Below are 8,464 nucleotides of genomic sequence, written 5' to 3'. Positions count from 1 at the left end.
TATGTGGTAATATAATTTTTAATTAATAAAAAATCGCCGCCTTACATCACGCCTTCAAAAACGCCATGGCTCGTTAAGCTTGAGGCTTGACCTTGCCACCACGCCACACCTCACGCCATTTAGAACCTTGCATGAAACAAAAACATACATCACCAACATTACATAGTACAACTGCCATAGTTCACATCAAGTACATTGAACAAATATTACATAGTTATAATGTATATTGTTTAAAAGTCACAAAACATGAAATCCTAATAAGCTTGATAATTATCTTCTGCTTAACTGTTTCCTGAGAATACAAGTTATTTGAAAACGGGTCAACATATATAATGTTGGTGAGTTCATAAGCATGTTTGATATAAAAATGATTTGTATCGTTGTATAACCCAGAAAAACCGATATTTTCTTAAATAAAAAAATATGTTTATGATGTGGTGTGATGATCTAATATATGCATTTGTATACGTGATTTCAAAACATGTATATTTGTATGACTATCCCAAAATCGCTCATTTTGTTGTATTTGATGTGTTAAATGAATGATATAAATTCCCCGGAAAATCCGATATTTCCCGATTCGAGACAGTAGTATGATTTTGTACTATTGTTTAGACCACATTGAATAACTACCATGTAAGAAGTTGATTTCCCCATGATTGATGAAATGGTAATGGATCTCTATGTGAGACGTTATAACCATGCATAATAATATGACTATTTCTCCTGTCTTGGCATTGTTGAAATGCCGGTTTTGATCAAGATTTTGTCACCCTAGACTGGTCAAGTCTAACTGTAGCAAACAACTCAGGTGTGGGGGAGTCACCCCGTATAGATCTATACACAAACTCTCGCCCTCTCTCCATGAGACTCTGGTCACAACTTACAGGCTACGTCCGACACTAATTGGTGCTGACTGATATTTCTCACTAAATCCCCAAATATTACCCCATGAATTTGAATGAAATTAATTACAACCCGTTTGATGTTCACATAGTATAGAGTAAAGTCAAACAAACACATAAAAAAGTCACTGTGGCCCACTAATCATGTGTGTCATTTATAAGCTGTCGAGTATGCTTATGCCCACGTTAGCCCATCAAGCATATGATTGATTTGGACCACACTAACAATGCAATGGGCCACTAAGGCCCAATAGCATGTAAAAGCCATTGAGGGTCCCATAGGCATGTAATTGGGTCACGGTAAGCCCAATAAACATGTGTTGATTATATTGGGCCTAATGATCATGAAATTGGACCATGAAGGCCCAATGGACACAATGAATAACATTAGGCCCAATCATCGTATTGTGTATCTGTTTATCGATATAAATAGTAGTATAGGACTTGTTTTACGATTTGTGTTTACTTTCAATGTTAAAACACTTGACGTTGGATTTGTAACGACACTTTGGTTATATATATATATATATATATATATATATATATATATATATATATATATATATATATATATAAATCCATGTGTTATAAACTTAATATCTTTGGCCTAAATGTTTTAATATTAACATATTTGACCCCAAAATATTTATTTGACTATTTCAGCTCATTTTTCATATATATTAACATTTCCAACCCTTTCTTAATAAAAATGACATTTTCAGTCCTTTTTGATGAAAAATAACATTTTTGGTCCTTAAATCACTTTTCTTGGCATTTTCGACCAAACATAATTTATATTACAATTTCAGCCCAAAATATCTTATTTGATATTTCCAGCCCTTTTAAAAAGAAAGTTTACACTTTTGGCCCAAATTCCGTAAGTTTTACATTTTTGGTCCAAATTCCAAAATATTGCATTTTAGTCCAACTCTAGCAATAAAGATCCTTTTCAGCCCCTGAAATAGTTTGATTAATTTTTAGACTCATACTTTAAGTGAATTTACAATTTCAACCCCAAAACTCTTCATTTTTACAATTTTGGGCCTAAAACCCGTGAGGCTCAAATGTAAGCCCAATAAGCTATAATTTATGTTTTTGGCCCCTTGAGAAGTGTTATTTTTATAAAAGTCCGATTTTATATAAATAATACCATTTTATCCATATAAAAACTGAAATTGTCATATTTTACCCAAATCTTTGTTATTTTTGCAAAAAATGATACTTATCCAATCTTTTGCTTTGTTTTTCCTTTCTTATACATAAAAATACTTAGATCCTTGAAGTATGTTGTTTAATATGCTTTTGTTTATGAGTCTTTCTCATTTCTACTATAGATTTCGAAATATGTCAAACATTATCACATTTTTTTTCACAACAATAACCAAAGAAATCACACATAACATGCATACATACCTAGATCAACACATAACACTTGTATTCTCCCCCAAAAACAAGTAAAAACCGAAAAAAGGGGGATATGAACTCACCTTGGATTTGTGGTTTCGGTTTTGAATAAGAATGGAAGAGGATGGTGTGGTTTTTGGCCTTAAAAAGCTTCGTGAAAGGACCTTCAACTTTGATGAGTTCTTTGGAGTATGATCAAGATATTAAGGTTGTAAGAGAGGTGAATGAGTGTATAAAGAAATTATGTTTGTAAGATCTTACCACTAGTATATAACTTGAAGTGATTTTTGAATGAAATCCTCCTTGATTCTCTTATGATTCTCGAAATTTTTGAGAGGAAATAAGAGGTTGTTGTTGTGAGTTCTTGAGAGAAACTTCAAGTGAGTTGTGTGTGTGTGTGTGTGATTCGCGGCCGAAACAAGAAGAAAAGGGAAGACTAGAGAAGCTTGAAGTGATAGTTTCTTGGAGATATGGGAACTTGCATGGAAATCTAAGAGACAAAAAATTAGGTGTCTACTTCTCCTTAATCCATATCTTTCTCTTATATACATGTATATATATATATATATACACACACACACACACACACACACACACACATATATATATATATATATATATATATATGTGGCCGAGAACGGGCTAAAGGAAAAAGAAAGGGATTAACTTGGCCCACTTCAAATCTTGGTTCGAGATTTTTAAGGCCCATATAGAAAGTTTTTGGCCCATTGGGCCTTTAGAGTAGTTTACGGCCTAAATTATATAAAGGAATGGATTTATGGCCCATTAAGGCTAATTAGGTTAGTTATGGCCCAATAAGTCTTATTAAGATAAACCAATTCATTTTGGATCCATTATGGCCCAAAATGTTAGTTTCATGAAAGTGGGTCCAATTAGAGCCCATTTAAGGGTTCTTAGCCCAAAATAGTCAAATTGGAAACTTATTGGTCCGTTAGACAAAATAAGGAAATCCTAATCCACATTGGACTTAAACCGAAAATTTTAGGGTTTCCAATCTTTCGTTGACCAATTGAAGTGTTTGTATAGGGTTTTTGATGAAATTTGTTGTCATTGAATAAACACCAAGCATGCTTTCAAAATTTTGGTTACAATTGCTATCATTGTTATAGTTACAAGGAAATAGAATTTCCTAGTTGTGACATATATGGACTTTTAAGTCAAGGATTGGGTATTTAGGCCTTGGACCATTAACATGAGTGGACTAAATGAATGGTGTGGACTTTTGGTCATGAAGGTTATCTTGGGTATTAATTTAGGTGCTTGTTGTGTAATAGGTTGGGATTTCCGGTGAGATAGCAGTCGGAGATTTGCAGTATTTCAACACTACTAGCGAGGTGAGTTACCCTCACTATACTCAAGGGTCTAAGGCACTAAGGTCGGCCCTTTGGATTGTTATCCAGTCATGTTATGTTGTTATGATATGTTAGATCAGTATCTTGGTAGATAGGATGTTATATGCTGTTATGATCTGTTAGATCGGTATCCAAGGGAGTAGGATAATATTATATGGTAAGCAATATGATCTTTTAGGATCGGTATCCTGGTAGACAGGATGGTATTATGTTCTATGTGGTATGATCCGTTAGATCGGTTGTTGTTTATAGACTATTATGTGATTATCTGTTATATGTGCATATGTTTGTTTGGCGGTTGAGGTTTATCTGCTTTGTGCGAAAGCCTATAGTATGTGGGCATTCCATCCTGTTGGTTGTGGGCCTGGGTTATCCCAACCCGATGGTTGACTGGACCCATAGTATGCTTTTTATGATTGTTCGTATGTTATCGTGGGTATGGTTATTTTTGGGATAGCTTACTAAGCTTTCGGGCTTACAGTTTCAGTTTGTTGTTTCAGGTACTTCTGGGGATCGCGGGAAGGCGAAGGCATGATCGTACCGCTCCTCCTGTTGTTATGTTTTTATGATTTGATACTGGGAAACTCTGATAATTATTATTTTGAAAACAAACTATGTAATGTTGAATGGTTTTAAGTGTTTTGAAAAAGTTTAAAATTGGCTTAAATTTATGGGTGATACAATAGTTGTCATGAACTCTACCGTCACACTACAATATAAACGAGTGTGCCAACATTGGTGCCTTCGACCCACGTATATCGTGATGGAAACTCACCTTACAGTCTGAAAGAATAGTTGCACCGATTACTGCTCTAAAAGCTATATCTACCGGTCACCTATACAATTAATAGGAACCTATATCTCAAACTATAAATAAAATAACCCATAATGCCCTTAGGTCAAACTTGGTCAACCCTGGTCAAAGTTAAAGTCAAGGTGAAGGTCCAAAAGTCAATATTTCTTCCTAGCAGTGTACGCCCTGCGTACCAAGAGAGTATGCCCAGCGTACTCTAATGTTCACCAAAAAGGGGCACTGACCGCGTACTCACGGCGTACCACCAGGTACGCCCAACGTATGCAACCTAGTCCCAAAACTCCATTAAGAGCTTATTTTATTAAGCCCTTACATCCAAAACTCAGATCCAAGCCCAAAATGATGTCCTAAGTCATAAAGTTTCCAACTTTATGACTTTGCATGGCTATAAAGTGCTTAATGTCCAAAACCCTAAGTTCTTAACCTAACAAGACATTACAACTCTTGCATGGAAGGGATAGAAAGGCCAATATCACATTTTATTGGTCATAATAGCTCCATAATTGATAAAGTTTCCAACTTTATCCATTAGAATGGTCCCAACAAACAAGATCTAGTCTTTAACTCTCAAAGGGACCCAAAAGTGCATCTTTTTCAACTTAATTCATTAAGTCCAAGTCTCCAACCTTCAGATCTTAATAAAAATGATGTTTAGATGGATAAAGTTTCCAACTTTATCCATAACAAGGTCACAAACTTTCAAGATTTGAACTTTATGCACTTAAAGTGACCAAAAGCTCATAACACTCAAAACTACCAAGATCTAACAGTTTCATCATTAAGATTCAAACTTTATACCTCTAGAAGAAATATCAAGGTGAACAAAGTCTGGATCGACAAGCTCCAATGCAAGTAACACTTCTTCAATGAGTTCCTTCTTCTCGAAGGTGCACCAAGAACACTCCAAAGCACTTAAAAACACCTTCTTTTTGCTCACAATGCTCAATCTAGGGCTAAGGTTTCAAGAGAGGGTGTTGGAGAGGTGGAGGCTAAAAATGGAATGGATTTGGGAGAGTTAAGGAGCTTAAATAGGGCTCAAACCACGAAAATAGGGTTTGGGCACTGATCGCTTACGCCCATTGTACGCGGCTGGCCCAAAAATCGTCTTAACTTCAAATGGCCGTAACTTCTTCCTTCCAACTCCATTTTCAACGTTCTTTATATCCATGAAAAAGTATTGAAGATCTCTACAATATTATCTAAATATGTTTCACTAAAAAATTCTCGAACAAAAATCCATATTTCATGCGAGAACCCCGCCTACGACTTTTCCCTTTTCTGCCCTGCGACCTAAAACACAATTCAAGGGTTAAATCTCTTAACCAACATTACCTCCTTCCACAAAGACTAAGCTTTTTTATGCTTAAGTCCCAAATCCTTACACTATCGACTTCTGGCCTACGACCTACAAATGACAGGAAACAAGATGTTACAATTCTCCCACACTTAAGTTAGATTTTGTCCTTGAAATCCATCTCGGTTACTATTCCTAATGCAACACCAACATATTCCATGAACTCCATCTAACCATTTCGAAATCAAGGCATATTATAAATAAAACTTGAGAGATCACTCGGAAACCCCCAATTGCCAACAAGCAACCCTAATAACTTGAAAATGCTCAAACACAACAATTTCTTTCTCTCCATAACTGTATGACCCATCTTCCAGAAATAACCACATAATTCGAAAACTCTCAGTACTATAACCTTAAACCATCCTTGTCACTATACTTCCTAAAACCGAGAACCCATCAGTCTATTCTTAGAAACCTTACCCTAATACTGATGAGCATCCATTCATCGAACCTACCCCTAGTCCCTGACTGCTAACACCACCAAAACGTGTTGAAAGGATATTCAAAACATTCCTATCACAAATAATGCCCCAAAACTTTAAATATATCCAACCATCAACCCACTATCTTGCAGAAAACCCATTCAACATTCCTTTTGACACTAAGTAAACACAACCTAAGCCCTACTGTTGAGCATTTGAGATATTGAAACTGATTTGGCATATTTGGTTATTTAGGGAAGCATTTTTAGGGTTAATCATTTTATAATTCCCTACGATGCCTTTACAGTAGAAGTTCTTAATCGGGCTCTTCTAAGGCGTTGGTTTTATATTCAGGTGTTAGTTTTATATTTATGAGATATCTTTATTGTTCCATATAAATAATCATTAGGTTAGATTTTGAAAAAAGCTTTTACCATAGTAGGTTTTTTCGCTGTACGTTCATATCATAATCAATATACAAAAAACCTTTATTAGATTACTTTCATATTACAGTCATTCTTGATTGTTCTTGATATTCCGCATTCGTCATTTCGGATTTATTCCCAACACATACCCTTTTATCACAAATAATTCCTTGCAGATCATAGGCTGCTAACAATGCAAAATCAGATGAAAACATGGTCACATCCAACCAACGAATGAGATAGGTGGTTGTACTCTTGCTCCAACTCAAGGGCTACAAACCAATTAAGAACCGTACCAATGAATTTAGACGAGGTGTTCTCATGCTATCATACTCAGTCTATATACACCTCCTCATGATCATATTTGATGAGCTACCACAATATACATCCCCAAAGGGAAGCACATAACCATCTCTAAATCTACTGCATTCATTCTTCCTCACAACCATACCTAAAGGGTGAAGTACTAAAATATTTAACGAAATGTTGAACCTTAACCATTAACAGAAACATCCTTATGAACAATCGATACAAGATCCCACACCTTGATTGTAACCAAACAAATTCCACCAATTTGCAATAGCTCGAGAAACTTCCAAGGTGATCCATAAATGCTGGTAAAAATCAGAAAAGCTGAACAACATTGCCTCAACATCTGGACTCCCAATAATCAAGGATAACTGCTAAACTTGGGCCTTCTATGAACCAAAATTCCACACCATAATGGAGGGCAAACATACCTATAAACCAAAGAAAATATAAAACATATGGAACTTGACGATAGGTTAACACATCCATTGACCTTCAATTGACACAACTTGAAACTTTCGAAGAACCTCCACTTTGATGATGAACAAGAGGACCAAAGATCAAGATATCATTGATAACTAACCCAATAGCCCAATATAGTTCTTACACCAAAATTTATGCGAGACTAGACATACCAAACTCTGAAGATGATTTACCGATCAACATTGCCCACCCTAGAACATGGATAACAATCTATACAACAAGTTGAGGATTTCCCCCAGCACTCGATGCTCAACCCAAGCATCCCAAATGACTCTTGATCTATTTTGTGACATTCTGAAAGGAACCACTGGCTACAACAAGCTCCTTATCCAACATTTTCTTGACGTGAAGATGGCTCTTGCATTCCTGAACACATACATCTAATGATAACTTGCTCTGCACATTCGTCCTGACCAAATCCTGAAACGAAGTTTCGTGTACGCGAACCATAAATCCCTACAACCCATTCCGCTGAAATCGTAAACTCAAAAATTGCAGTGATCCTTCAACCAAACTTGTCGTTCTCCCCCACTTAGGGTTCGAACTACCACCAAATAACGTTATAGACATACCACATCTCAAACCAGTCTTCTAGTTAATGACCAAGCGAGCAAAAAGTTATCCTAGATCTCAGATGGAACCCTCAAAAACCTCCCAATCATAACCACCTCTCATATTAGAATCCTATGCAAAATGCACAAACAATAATTTTGTCCACTCATGACACCAGTTCTCCATCTATAATCAAATGAACTATCAAACGCCTCACTTAATTCCCCAACAAACAATTTATCGCGAGCGTTACTCATAATTATAAGAAGCATCATTCTCTTTGTCAGGATACATCAGAGACAACAAAAGTTGCTCTTGCTGATTCACTTCCCTTGGTTCCTGAAACAATCAACTAGCACTTGACCTAACCAATTTCAAGAAAGCAGACTCCTAATCACATCTCAAGGAAACCGCACCACA

Source organism: Lactuca sativa, chromosome 8 (assembly GCF_002870075.4).
Source record: "Lactuca sativa cultivar Salinas chromosome 8, Lsat_Salinas_v11, whole genome shotgun sequence".
NCBI lineage: Eukaryota > Viridiplantae > Streptophyta > Magnoliopsida > Asterales > Asteraceae > Lactuca > Lactuca sativa.
The sequence above is the reverse complement of the archived record's forward strand: the minus strand, read 5'-3'. Positions refer to the sequence as shown.